Source organism: Bombus fervidus, unplaced genomic scaffold (genome assembly GCF_041682495.2).
Source record: "Bombus fervidus isolate BK054 unplaced genomic scaffold, iyBomFerv1 scaffold0144, whole genome shotgun sequence".
In the NCBI taxonomy this organism is placed as follows: Eukaryota; Metazoa; Arthropoda; class Insecta; order Hymenoptera; family Apidae; genus Bombus; species Bombus fervidus.
Genome location: NW_027212705.1, coordinates 12,501 through 26,118, shown reverse-complemented (window position 1 = coordinate 26,118; position 13,618 = coordinate 12,501). Strand labels below are relative to the sequence as shown.

The following is a 13,618-nucleotide window of genomic DNA, read 5'->3' as shown; positions in this document are numbered from 1 at the left end:
ACGATTCCAGCGGTTCCTTGTTTTCGCCTGTTATTGCTGGCACAGAGATCGAACACGCGACATGTATATAACATATCGGTTTCTTTGCTCTGTACCAACGACGAAAACGCACGGGAACTCACGCAAGTGGAAAAGCGAGCGCGAGACGTACACAACGGGGTGAATTTATTACTCGGGGACTGGACGACCGGCGATACGTTAGGATGCGCGGTCCAGCGATAGACGACGAAGAGACATGGGATGACCAACGATCTCTTTTTCTCTAATACTCGGAGCGCCGAATCGCCTTAAAGCAAAAAAAAATCACACGCGCGTACGTCGTACGTACGGCGCGTGTATACCTCGTCTCTAATCAAGTTTCGTTAGTCTTTCTCGAGCCTCGCCAAAGAGGATCGTTCTCTTCCTCTGCGCGATCTCTCCGTGCCAATGTCAGAGATTATTCTCTTTCGCACGACGACGAAAACGACTATTTTCGACGATCCGAACAACTTTGTAACGGACTCACATGCACATCTTAAAATCGAGTACAGAAACGTTGCGCAACACCGTGAGCTTTTCTCTTCTTCGTCACCCTTAAATATAGCCGATCGTAGACGCACGCTAGATCGTAACACACTTTTCGTTGATTTCCGACGAACGTGGCTTTGGGCCAGGCGCGCGGGCAGAGAGATACGCGACCGACGGGGAAAAATTCGTCCCGATACATGTACGCGTACTCTCCGATCTCCGCGCAACGCTGGGGATCATCTCCCTAAGTCATCAGCGTTCGAAGAAATCTCGTGTGTCCGTTCCCGGATCTACGGCTTTCTCTGGGTTCGCGAAGAACAGAAAAAAGCACAGAGGATGAAAAACGCAACGACGACCCATCGATGCGACGGTCCTCGTTGTCTTCTCGTCAGTCGTCTCGCGCCTGCAGAATACATCTCTGCCGCACGAACAGACGGAGTGGGTATTCGATCCCTGGGGCTGTACGAGTAAAAACATCTTGATGAAAAGACGGTTGTGTTTCTTTAAGGCACACAGTTTTTCGTTACGCCACCAAGTTTAGGTTTAGGTTTTAATATCTTGGTTCTCTTTTCTCTCCTCTCTCGACTGACTTTGTTCAAAAATATTTTTGCTTTCTCTCAGTCTCGCCAAAAATTCATTTAAGACGACGTCGGGGGCGCGGTCATTCGTGCTTATCGAAGACTAACAAAACGTAGCAGAGGCTGATACAAAAAGAAAAAAAAAATCGGCCACGAAGAAAACTCGCTCTGTGTATCTCGATAACCGCGTCGACGACGACGGTTCTCTCCGCGCTCTTTTAATTCGTATCCTTCTTCTTGCGCTTCGTCCGACTCAGAAACGTTCGTAAAACACGAACGACGGCGGGTTGTCAAGCCAAGAAGGGACAGAGAAGAGACGGAGGTAGTTTTGCGAGTCTCCCGTGAACGCGATAGATTTTTCATATATATTTGTATCGAGAGCATGCGTACGCCGGTCTCCACACGATCCAGCGACGAACGCCGACGAACGTCCAACAATCGCTCGTACGTCGCGTACGAGCCCTCGACCGCTCTTTAATTCGTATTCTTTTGCTTGGCGCTCGTCCTCCGACTCAGAAACGTTCGTTTAAAGATAAAACGAACGACGGCGGGCTGTCGACGAGGCAAGAAAGAACAGAGAGATACGGACCGAGAGCAACGATACGCAACGCAAGCAGTCTTAGGTTTACGTGAGCAACCCTCAGCCAGGCGTGGTCCAGGAATTGTATCCGTGGACCGCAATGTGCGTTCGAAATGTCGATGTTCATGTGTCCTGCAGTTCACACGTTGACGCGCAATTAGCTGCGTTCTTCATCGACCCACGAGCCAAGTGATCCACCGTTCAGGGTAATCGTTTATGCATGGATTTTTGTTTGTGTACTCAGGTTTTTGTACTCTTATTCTCGGTTCGAAAGAAGCCGATATCCGACAAACGTCCGACCAACGGGAATCGAACGCGCGGAAGTCGCCATATGATTGACGACACGAAAATACGTTCGAAAACGAAATCGGACGGACTGCGCGACGACACACGCAGCCCGCCGACCGGCGTAAAGTGCATTATAATATATAACAACCAACGAGATCGAAGCTCCGTTCGTCAGGAAACGACGGGGATATAACACCCGATTCTGAATCCTCTGTACAGCACACGATCTCGCGAAGAAAGCGCACGGTGGCTAGCCCATGATATATATATATGTTCGTTCCTCTCGTCCAGTTATTCGAAGCAAACAGCCGATATGCATCTCCATCGTTCGGGTAAAAAAAAATCGATGGGACGCGCACGGTCGTAGTCTTCCTCGCGCGGTCGTTTCTTCCCGATAGCCAGAAGCAGAGTTTGAAAAACTCTAGCGACGGAACGAGGCATTAGACTCTCGACAACGAGGATACAGACACGGCCGGCGGTCCCCTCTGAATCGACTTCGGTGGTTCAGGTAAAAATAAAAAAAATCGATGGGACGCGCACGGTCGTCCTTCCTCTTCCTCGCGCGCGGTCTATTCTTCCCGATAGCCAGAAGCAGAGTTTGAAAAACTCTAGCGACGGAACGAGGCATTAGACTCGCGACAACGAAGATAGAGAGACGGCCGGCGGTCCCCTCTGAATCCACTTTGGTCGCTCAGGTAAAAATAAAAAAAAATTCGAAAGGGACGCGCACGGTCGTCCTTCCTCTTCCTCGCGCGGTCTTTTCTTCCCGATAGCCAGAAGCAGAGTTTGAAAAACTCTAGCGACGGAACGAGGCATTAGACTCTCGACAACGAGGATAGAGAGACGGCCGGCGGTCCCCTCCGAACGGATGGCGACAACGACGACTAAAGCGCGAAAAATCGCGACGAAAAGGAACGCATCTCCGTTCAGGTGTATGTGTGTGCGTGCGTTTAAAAAAAATTCGATGGGACTCGCAGCCATCGGCCTCGCGCGGTCGTTTCTTCCCGATAGCCAGAAGCAGAGTTTGAAAAACTCTAGCGACGGAACGAGGCATATGACTCACGACAACGAGGATATGGACAGGCGGTCCCCTCTGAACGGGTCGACGAGACGATGGTAAAAGAGACGAACCGGACGAAACTTCCGTCGATCAGGTAAAAATAAAAAAAAATTCGATGGGACGCGCACGGTCGTCGTCGTCGTCTTCCTCGCGCGGTCGTTTCTTCCCGATAGCCAGAAGCAGAGTTTGAAAAACTCTAGCGACGGAACGAGGCATATGACTCACGACAACGAGGATAGAGAGACGGCCGGCGGTCCCCTCTGAATCGACTTCGGTGGTTCAGGTAAAAATAAAAAAAAATCGATGGGACGCGCACGGTCGTCGTTCCTCTTCCTCGCGCGCGGTCTATTCTTCCCGATAGCCAGAAGCAGAGTTTGAAAAACTCTAGCGACGGAACGAGGCATTAGACTCGCGAGGATAGAGAGACGGCCGGCGGTCCCCTCCGAACCAACTTCGTCTAGTTAAGAATCGTTATACTCTTTACCATCACTCGCACTGGTATATATCTTTTCGGGCCAACATCCACGCAATGCGTTTTCGTTCTAGGTTACCCGATCCACGAGTACGAACGTACAACGTGGTTTCGTTTTGTCGAACATCGTATATCGTTCGCCGTTGAAACGAACGACAACGAAACGACATAGGAAGAACGAACGCCCTTTGGGTAGGAAGCACGTTTCGAGGAACGACGAGAGTTTGGAGAGACGCGCGAGATAGCTGGAGACGCGCAGATATAGGTATCCATGGATCTTCGAAGAGAACCTTCGAAGATATATAATTCGGTATCCTATTTTTCTGCGGCTCGCTATTCGCGTTCTTTCGCTCTCGTCGACGACTCGTTATAGACGCTTCGTTCGATCCCAAAGAGCAGTCTTCCTTATGTCCCGTTGCTAGGAGGTGAGGCCTACGCAACGCAACTACGAAATATAGAAGAGGTGTGAGCAGTGATCTCTCCGACACGAGGCACTTTAGAGATTTTAGTTTATATATTATATTGTTCGTTCGTTGGATTTCCACGATGCAAATACGAAATACGAGATCGTGACGGCGGGTCTTTCTGTGTACGACCTCACGCAGGCGCCTCGATCGCATTTCTCATTACACGTGGTTTCCACTGTAACTTTTAGTTTTTTCGATATGTGTTCAGCTCAAGTTCCCTCACATATCGTTATTATTATTATTATTATTATTATTAATAGTAGCGGTTTCGTGTTATAGGATTCGGAGACGGCGGGTCTTTCTGTGTACGACCTCACGCAAGCGCCTCGAGAATCTTTTTAAGTTTTCCGTGTGTTATATTATTCGGAGACGGCGGGTCTTTCTGTTTACGACCTCACGCAGGCGCCTCGAGAATATTTTTAAGTTTTTCGTTTGTTATAATATTATTCGGAGACGGCGGGTCTTTCTGTGTACGACCTCACGCAGGCGCCTCGAATTATTCGTGTAAAAGTATATCTCTTCATCCCGATGATCGAGAGAGAGTGCCACACTCTTCGTATAGTTTCGTAACTGGAGCGTCTCCCACCTCCTTATTGTAAAAAATTTGGCTTTTGTCAAAGTATATAGCTTGTTAATACGTCGTATATACTTTGTGTCGATATAGGAGGAGTACGGCTCCTTACCGACGATATTATATATATTTTATTATACAGTGTTCAAGTCAAATATATTCTTTGTGTTTTTGTATTTTTCGTTAATGATCCTTCCGCAGGTTCACCTACGGAAACCTTGTTACGACTTTTACTTCCTCTAAATGATCAAGTTTGGTCATCTTCCCGGTAACATCGGCAATGCTTATCACATTGGCCGCGCACCAGTCCGAAGACCCTCACTAAATCATTCAATCGGTAGTAGCGACGGGCGGTGTGTACAAAGGGCAGGGACGTAATCAACGCGAGCTTATGACTCGCGCTTACTGGGAATTCCTCGTTCATGGGGAATAATTGCAAGCCCCAATCCCTAGCACGAAGGAGGTTCAGCGGGTTACCCGGGCCTTTCGGCCAGGGAAAACACGCTGATTCCTTCAGTGTAGCGCGCGTGCGGCCCAGAACATCTAAGGGCATCACAGACCTGTTATTGCTCAATCTCGTGCGGCTAGAAGCCGCCTGTTCCTCTAAGAAGATTTGTTTGTACGTTGGTAGTAAAAACCCGCCGACCGAAGCCGGGGGCCTTCGAGATACCATAATTTACGTCTATTTAGCAGGCTAGAGTCTCGTTCGTTATCGGAATTAACCAGACAAATCGCTCCACCAACTAAGAACGGCCATGCACCACCACCCACCGAATCAAGAAAGAGCTATCAATCTGTCAATCCTTCCGGTGTCCGGGCCTGGTGAGGTTTCCCGTGTTGAGTCAAATTAAGCCGCAGGCTCCACTCCTGGTGGTGCCCTTCCGTCAATTCCTTTAAGTTTCAGCTTTGCAACCATACTTCCCCCGGAACCCAAAAGCTTTGGTTTCCCGGAAGCTGCCCGCCGAGTCATCGGAGGAACTTCGGCGGATCGCTGGCTGGCATCGTTTATGGTTAGAACTAGGGCGGTATCTGATCGCCTTCGAACCTCTAACTTTCGTTCTTGATTAATGAAAACATTTTTGGCAAATGCTTTCGCTTCTGTCCGTCTTGCGACGATCCAAGAATTTCACCTCTAACGTCGCAATACGAATGCCCCCATCTGTCCCTATTAATCATTACCTCGGGGCTCCGAAAACCAACAAAATAGAACCGAGGTCCTATTCCATTATTCCATGCACACAGTATTCAGGCGAAGGTAGCCTGCTTTAAGCACTCTAATTTGTTCAAAGTAAACGTATCGGCCCACCTCGACACTCAGTGAAGAGCACCGCGATGGGATATTAGTTGGACCGCCCCGCGAGGAGCTAAGCCCACCGATAGGACGTACCACATAATGCCAGTTAAACACCGCGAGCGGTGAACCGACACTGTGACACACAGATTCAACTACGAGCTTTTTAACCGCAACAACTTTAATATACGCTATTGGAGCTGGAATTACCGCGGCTGCTGGCACCAGACTTGCCCTCCAATTGGTCCTCGTTAAAGGATTTAAAGTGTACTCATTCCGATTACGGGGCCTCGGATGAGTCCCGTATCGTTATTTTTCGTCACTACCTCCCCGTGCCGGGAGTGGGTAATTTGCGCGCCTGCTGCCTTCCTTGGATGTGGTAGCTGTTTCTCAGGCTCCCTCTCCGGAATCGAACCCTGATTCCCCGTTACCCGTTACAACCATGGTAGGCGCAGAACCTACCATCGACAGTTGATAAGGCAGACATTTGAAAGATGCGTCGCCGGTGCTAGATGACCATGCGATCAGCACAAAGTTATTCAGAGTCACCAAAACAAACGATGGACGAACGGACGAGCCATCCGCCACCGATTGGTTTTGATCTAATAAAAGCATTCGTACCATCTCTGGTACGAATCTGTTTGCATGTATTAGCTCTAGAATTACCACAGTTATCCAAGTAAGTTTAAGTATGATCTAAGAAACCATAACTGATTTAATGAGCCATTCGCGGTTTCACCTTAATGCGGCATGTACTGAGACATGCATGGCTTAATCTTTGAGACAAGCATATGACTACTGGCAGGATCAACCAGGGAACTTTGTATTTTATATATATATTATATATTAGAGTCAAAAGACTCTCTTTTTAAAATAGCCTCAGAGTGTCGTAGGTGGGTCCGTAACACCGTACGACGAGACTTTTCGTTCTTAGTGAACGTTCGACGACACCCTTTTAATTCCCGTTGTAACGTCGAACGCCACTACTCTCTCTCATTTCGCCACTCTCTCTTTACTTTCTTTCGTTCGTTTGATTGTTTGTGTGGAATATTTTAAGATCATTCTGTTCATAGGATCATTCTGTAAGAATGGTTTGTTGGTTGAACGAATATGCCTTAGCGGTAAAAAGCACGTAAACTGCATGCTGAACGTACCGTCCTCGTAAGAAACATATTCGTTCGTTCTTTTGATATTCTCCAATCAGAAAGAACGCACTTCCTAAAAGGTAGTACGCTCCCCATTAGCCTTTCGTATGTTTAAAACGTACTGCGTACGCTATAACATAAGTTTTGGAACGGTCTCTGCCGAACCAGCATGAATTGATACTCAGTTAGTAACAAGCACACTGCCCTAACTTTTTTTAAAGTTAGTGCGAGCATACAGGATCCAGCTTCCCGACTAAGGGGAACCTTGCCACGTTATTTGGTCATTACGTCCAGGACAGCGACCCGCGGCGCAGCAGTGTAGAGAAAGAGTCGATACGAGAACGAAGGAACAGTCGAGAAATAGTAAAAAAGTTCACTAAGACTCGAGGAGCGGTGACTGAATTCTCAACCGAGGCCGTAGAATAGCCACGCGCTCGACGCTGTTCCGTCCGGACCGTCCGACTCGACGTGTCTCTTATAGATACCAAAGCGCCGGCCGGACGGTCGGCGCCGGCCGGGCCAGCGGCCGGGCGCTTACCATGTAAAACCTCCGTTAGAGCGTACCGTCGGACTTAGTCTCTGAAACGCTCGACCACTTTTTTCGAATAAACTACCCTTAGAAAACATCCTATCGTCGAGATATTTTAACGCACCGCTTATTTTAATATTTCAAACGAGTTTTTATCGAAAAATTTAATTTTTTTTTTTTTTTCAAAATCGCATCAGTAAACCACCTCTTTTAACGAATACGGACAAAAACCACGTTCTTAATCGATTAGAACACGTTAAAACAACGAGAAATATGCAAAAAAATATATACCTTGCAACGTTAATTAACGAAAAAATTAAACAAATATCGCAGTCGTGTCAGTTCGACGGACACTAATTTTTTAAAAAATTCGAAAAAAACGTTTAATCCAGTTGTATTTAATAGAGATATAACCGTTTCTGCAAAAATATTTATACCTTATAACGCTTTTTAACGAAATAACTCGAAATAAGCTTTTCGGACTTTTCCGCCGGCCGAAATTTTTCTAAGTCCCAACGTACCGTCGGACTTAGTCTCTGAAACGCTCGACCACTTTGTTCCAATAAAGTACCCTTATAAAACGTCCTATCGTCGAGATATTTTAACGCACCGCTTATTTTAATATTTTAAACGAGTTTTTATCGAAAAATTTAATTTTTTTTTTTTTTTTCAAAATCGCATCAGTAAACCACCTCTTTTAACGAATACGGACAAAAACCACGTTCTTAATCGATTAGAACACGTTGAAACAACGAGAAATATGCAAAAAAATATATACCTTGCAACGTTAATTAACGAAATAATTAAACAAATATCGCAGTCGTGTCAGTTCGTCGAACACAAATTTTTTAAAAAATTCGAAAAAACGTTTAATCCAGTTGTATTTAATAGAGATATAACCGTTTCCGCAAAAATATTTATACCTTATAACGCTTTTTAACGAAATAACTCGAAATAAGTATTTCGGACTTTTCCGCCGGCCGAAATTTTTCTAAGTCCCAACGTACCGGTCCAGAATGAGACAAAGTTCCAAAGGCCCGGTCGTATCCGTCCGTTTTTTTTTAACCTTCCACGGACGAAATAAACGTTTAATCCCGACGTAAAATACAATAATATAGCGATTTATATAAAAATATTCATACCTCATAACGCTTTTTAACGAAATAACTCGAAAAAACTTTTCGGTCCGAAATTTTTCTAAGTCCCTACGTACCGCTCGAGAATGCGACTAAGTTCCAACGTCCCGGGCGCGATCATACTTTTTTTATATAACTTTTCAGCGACGAAATAAATGCTTAATCCCGATGTAAAACGTCATTTTAAAGCGATTTATGCAAGAATATTCGCACCTTATAACGCTTTTAAGCGAAATAATTCAAAAAAACCTTTCGAATAAAAAATTTTTTTTTAACGTTTTCGGGACCAAATAAACGTTTAATCCCGACGTAAAATATAATAATACAACGATTTATATAAAAATATTAATACCTCATAACGCTTTTTAACGAAATAACTCGAAAAAACTTTTCGGTCGAAAATTTTTCTAAGTCCCTACGTACCGGTGGAGAGTATGACCAAGTCCGACGGGCCGAGTCGCGTCGGTCCACTATTTTTTTTTAACGTTTTCGGGACCAAATAAACGTTTAATCCCGACGTAAAATATAATAATATAGCGATTTATATAAAAATATTCGTACCTTATAACGCTTTTTAACGAAATAACTCGAAAAAACTTTTCGGTCGAAAATTTTTCTAAGTCCCTACGTACCGGTGGAGAGTATGACCAAGTCCGACGGGCCGAGTCGCGTCGGTCCACTATTTTTCTTTAACGTTTTCGGGACCAAATAAACGTTTAATCCCGACGTAAAATATAATAATATAGCGATTTATATAAAAATATTCGTACCTTATAACGCTTTTTAACGAAATAACTCGAAAAAACTTTTCGGTCGAAAATTTTTCTAAGTCCCTACGTACCGGTGGAGAGTATGACCAAGTCCGACGGGCCGAGTCGCGTCGGTCCACTATTTTTTTTTAACGTTTTCGGGACCAAATAAACGTTTAATCCCGACGTAAAATATAATAATATAGCGATTTATATAAAAATATTCATACCTTATAACACTTTTAAGCGAAATAACTCGAAAAAACTTTTCGGTCGAAAATTTTTCTAAGTCCCTACGTACCGGTGGAGAGTATGACCAAGTCCGACGGGCCGAGTCGCGTCGGTCCACTATTTTTTTTTAACGTTTTCGGGACCAAATAAACGTTTAATCCCGACGTAAAATATAATAATATAGCGATTTATATAAAAATATTCATACCTTATAACACTTTTAAGCGAAATAACTCGAAAAAACTTTTCGGTCGAAAATTTTTCTAAGTCCCTACGTACCGGTGGAGAGTATGACCAAGTCCGACGGGCCGAGTCGCGTCGGTCCACTATTTTTCTTTAACGTTTTCGGGACCAAATAAACGTTTAATCCCGACGTAAAATATAATAATATAGCGATTTATATAAAAATATTCATACCTTATAACACTTTTAAGCGAAATAACTCGAAAAAACTTTTCGGTCGAAAATTTTTCTAAGTCCCTACGTACCGGTGGAGAGTATGACAAAGTCCGACGGGCCGAGTCGCGTCGGTCCACTATTTTTTTTTAACGTTTTCGGGACCAAATAAACGTTTAATCCCGACGTAAAACTTAATAACATTCCCATTTATATAAAAATATTCGTACCTCATAACGCTTTTTAACGAAATAACTCGAAAAAACTTTTCGGTCCGAAATTTTTCTAAGTCCCTACGTACCGCTCGAGAATGCGACTAAGTTCCAACGTCCCGGGCGCGATCGTACTTTTTTTATATAACTTTCCAGCGACGAAATAAACGCTTAATCCCGATGTAAAACGTCATTTTAAAGCGATTTATGCACAAATATTAGCACCTTGTAACGCTTTTAAGCGAAAAAATTCGAAAAAACGGTTCGATTAAAAAATTTTTTTTAAAGTTCTCGGGACGAAATAAACGCTTAATCCCGACGTAGAAATACATAATATTCCCATTTATATAAAAATATTCATACCTCGTAACGCTTTTAAGCGAGATAACTCGAAATAACTTTTCGGTCCGAAATTTTTCTAAGTCCCTACGTACCGGCCGGGGGATCGACGAAGTGCCAACCTCCCGGTCATGTCGGTCCGGAGGGGGCAATTTTTTAAAAAAATAAAACGAAATCGTTACGTTCGACTAGAATTCGTCGAACCATAACGATTTCTATAAAAATATTCATACCTCGTAACGCTTTTAAGCGAAATAACTCGAAATAACGTTTCGGTCCGAAATTTTTCTAAGTCCCAACGTACCGCTCGAGAATGCGACTAAGTTCCAACGTCTCGGGCGCGATCGTAAATTTTTTACGGCACCTTTCGGGGACGAAATAAACGCTTAATCCCGATGTAAAACGTCATTTTAAAGCGATTTATGCAAGAATATTCGCACCTTATAACGCTTTTAAGCGAAAAAATTCGAAAAAACGGTTCGATTAAAAATTTTTTTTTAACGTTGTCGGGACGAAATAAACGCTTAATCCCGACGTAGAAATACGTAATATTGCTATTTATGTAAAAATATATACGCATCATAACGCTTTTAAGCGAGATAACTCGAAATAACTTTTCGGTCCGGAATTTTTCTAAGTCCCTACGTCCCGGCCGGGGGATCGACGAAGTGCCAACCGCCCGGTCATGTCGGTCCGGAGGGGGCAATTTTTTAAAAAAATAAAACGAAATCGTTACGTTCGACTAGAATTCGTCGAACCATAACGATTTCTATAAAAATATTCATACCTCGTAACGCTTTTTAACGAAATAACTCGAAAAAACTTTTCGGTCCGAAATTTTTCTAAGTCCCAACGTACCGGTCGAGAATGCGACTAAGTTCCAACGTCCCGGGCGCGATCATACTTTTTTTATATAACTTTCCAGCGACGAAATAAACGCTTAATCCCGACGTAAAACGTCATTCTAAAGCGATTTATGCAAGAATATTCGTACCTTGTAACGCTTTTAAGCGAAAAAATTCGAAAAAACGGTTCGATTAAAAAATTTTTTTTAAAGTTCTCGGGACGAAATAAACGCTTAATCCCGACGTAGAAATACATAATATTGCCATTTATATAAAAATATTCATACCTCGTAACGCTTTTTAGCGAGATAACTCGAAATAACTTTTTGGACCGGAATTTTTCTAAGTCCCTACGTACCGGCCGGGGGATCGACGAAGTGCCAACCGCCCGGTCATGTCGGTCCGGAGGGGGCAATTTTTTAAAAAAATAAAACGAAATCGTTACAGTCGACTAGAATTCGTCGAACCATAACGATTTCTATAAAAATATTCATACCTTATAACGCTTTTAAGCGAAATAACTCGAAATAACTTTTCGGTCGAAAATTTTTCTAAGTCCCTACGTACCGGTCGAGAATGCGACTAAGTTCCAACGTCCCGGGCGCGATCATACTTTTTTTATATAACTTTCCAGCGACGAAATAAACGCTTAATCCCGATGTAAAACGTCATTCTAAAGCGATTTATGCACAAATATTAGCACCTTGTAACGCTTTTAAGCGAAAAAATTCGAAAAAACGGTTCGATTAAAAATTTTTTTTTAACGTTCTCGGGACGAAATAAACGCTTAATCCCGACGTAGGAATACATGATATTCCCATTTATGTAAAAATATATACGCATCACAACGCTTTTAAGCGAAATAACTGGAAATAACCGTTCGGTACGAAAATTTTTCAAAGTCAGACGGGCTCTCGAGCGTTGCTCGCTCGCTGCGCTCGCTCGAAAAAAAAACTAGCCCAACCCAAAACCAATCCCTTTTTCGCGTTCGTTCCTCGATTTCTCTTGAAATCGGAGAAACTCGCGGGATCGGTTTTGGGTTGGGCTAGTATAAGTTCGAGCGAGCGCAGCGAGCGAGCAACGATCGCGACCGTTACTTCGTACGTCCACGGTATATTTTCGTTACGTTAATTTTTCGTTACTTTCGTCTCGTTTCTTGGATCGATCGAGAGCGGTTTGGTCGATGGTGAAAGAAGGAAAAAACGAGAGAACGAAAAGTAAAAGAGGAGCGAGCGCGCGTCTCGCCCTTGCGAATTACGTCGTCGTATTTTCGTACGTACGTACGTACCTTAAGAATATCGTACGTACCCCGGCGCTGACCCGCGATGCGGGGGGTTGGGGGGGGGGGAGTGGCGCCCGGGCACGCCCTCGAGACGTTATCTCTATTGGATTTAAAGGAAAAAAAAATCGCTACGTACGACCATCGTTCGCATCGACGGCCGTACGTAGCGAAATTGTGTTTGGAATTAAATTGTCGATTCCAGCGGAGTATTGGTTTTTGCTTGAAAACGACAAAGTCCAGCGGCGTATTGCTTTTGAATCGCACTCGACGAAAATTGATTTAAAGGAAAAAAAATCGCTACGTACGACCATCTAAGGCCGTACGCAGCGAAATTCCTTTTTCAAGCGCACGCGACAAAGTCCAGCGGCGTATTGCTTTTTCAAGCATACTTAAAAAATTCAAAGTCCAGCGGCGTATTGCTTTCGCTGGCATATAAAAATTCAAAGTCCAGCGGCGTATTGCTTTCGCCGGCATATAAAAATTCAAAGTCCAGCGGCGTATTGCTTTCGCTGGCATATAAAAATTCAAAGTCCAGCGGCGTATTGCTTTCGCCGGCATATAAAAATTCAAAGTCCAGCGGCGTATTGCTTTCGCTGGCATATGAAAATTCAAAGTCCAGCGGCGTATTGCTTTCGCTGGCATATAAAAATTCAAAGTCCAGCGGCGTATTGCTTTTGCCGGCATATAAAAAAATTCAAAGTCCAGCGGCGTATTGCTTTCGCTGGCATATAAAAATTCAAAGTCCAGCGGCGTATTGCTTTTTCAAGCATACTTAAAAAATTCAAAGTCCAGCGGCGTATTGCTTTCGCTGGCATATAAAAATTCAAAGTCCAGCGGCGTATTGCTTTTGCCGGCATATAAAAAAATTCAAAGTCCAGCGGCGTATTGCTTTCGCTGGCATATAAAAATTCAAAGTCCAGCGGCGTATTGCTTTTGCCGG

The 13,618-nt window shown here is 44.0% G+C and overlaps 2 non-coding genes across 2 annotated transcripts; both read right to left on the bottom strand.

Moving 5' to 3' along the window:
- Positions 1-1,719: 1,719 nt before the first annotated feature.
- LOC139997695 (5.8S ribosomal RNA) lies at positions 1,720-1,874 on the bottom strand. The gene has a single exon (XR_011803039.1). It is a non-coding gene; the product is annotated as a 5.8S ribosomal RNA (ribosomal RNA).
- A 2,833-nt stretch (positions 1,875-4,707) lies between these two features.
- Positions 4,708-6,632, bottom strand: LOC139997697 (small subunit ribosomal RNA). The gene has a single exon (XR_011803041.1). It is a non-coding gene; the product is annotated as a small subunit ribosomal RNA (ribosomal RNA).
- Positions 6,633-13,618: the final 6,986 nt, after the last annotated feature.